Consider the following 1392-nt stretch of genomic DNA (forward strand, 5'->3'; position numbering starts at 1 on the left):
TAAAATCCTTAAATGGACTTTCAATATTTTTTAATACTTTTTCTAAATTTCCTTAAATTTTTTCACTGTGTAAATCATTCGAAAAATCCTTGTTTACCTTCAAAATATTTTTTAAACGGATTTTTATTTTTCCAAAAACGTTAGAAAATCTTAGGAAATTAAGAAGATTGTCTTAAAATTCTCCACATTTTTTTCGTACGATTTAGGTGTCTCGCAAACTTTGATATTTAATTATTAAAAACGTTTGAAAAAATTTCAAAAGATTTTAAAATAACACATTCTTTTCTAGTTTCTGGATAATTTTGAACTGATTTTATTTTTAATAATTCATTTTAAGCTTCTCAGATTAGAAAATATGTCAGTAAATAATCGGGAAAAGCTTTGTCGATTGTCGTTTAAATTTTAGAGAATTAAAAAAATGTTTGTAAACATTTGAATAATATAAAATAATATCTAGCTGTTTTATATGGTTTTGAAAAATGTGTCAACAATCAAGAACTTGAGAATAATTAGAAAACTGTTAAAAAAAATATAGATTTTTAATAATTATTTTTTGATAAGCGATTTCCTGCCAGAAACGTAAATATTACCTAAAACTGTCTGTAAATTACAAATATTTTTCAAACTATAATGATTCTTTTTAAGATACCAATCTTTAATATGAAGTGCAAATATAATCTAATCATTTTGGTTTTGAAATAACGATTTACGGTAGCAAACACTATACATTTAGAGAAATTATAAATCTTATTTGAAACTTTGTGATTTCATATTTAAATTATTTTTAAAAAAAATTCATTTTCAACCAAAAGTCCCAAGATAAAACATGTCTAATACTTTGAAAAATTTGTTAGATAATTTAAAATTTGTAATTCAACTGTGCAAGAGTATTAAGAATGCATGAATGTTTCTGCTATGATATGTTAGTCATATCGTCATAAATTATTGGGATTTTTTAAAAAAAATTATCAGATTGAAAAAAGATGAATAATTCCTTAACAAATTTAAGTTACTATATACAAGGTTATTATATTTTAGTTTAATAATAATTCTGGCTTAAGTTAATGTTTTAAATCAAAAATTGGCATTTGCAAACAAAAGCCGTTATAAATTGAACAAGATGTAAATTTTTTATACGATTTTGAATTATGTTGGAGTTTTTCATTGGAAAGTAGCATTGTTAATTTTTAAAAACTTTTATTTCAAATAAAAGAAAATATTTTTCTACAGCTGTAGTTTAAGCTAGTTTAGTTGGAATGGAAGCTTCTGAAGTGTCCCCTAGGAATTTACATTTTTCTAGCACCTTCTTCGCTATTCTTTATTATACATAAATAATCATTATGTCCATCTAACATGATAAGAATTGTATATCCTAATTTAAACTAAAGAATT

This window comes from Belonocnema kinseyi, chromosome 2, assembly GCF_010883055.1.
Source record: "Belonocnema kinseyi isolate 2016_QV_RU_SX_M_011 chromosome 2, B_treatae_v1, whole genome shotgun sequence".
NCBI lineage: Eukaryota > Metazoa > Arthropoda > Insecta > Hymenoptera > Cynipidae > Belonocnema > Belonocnema kinseyi.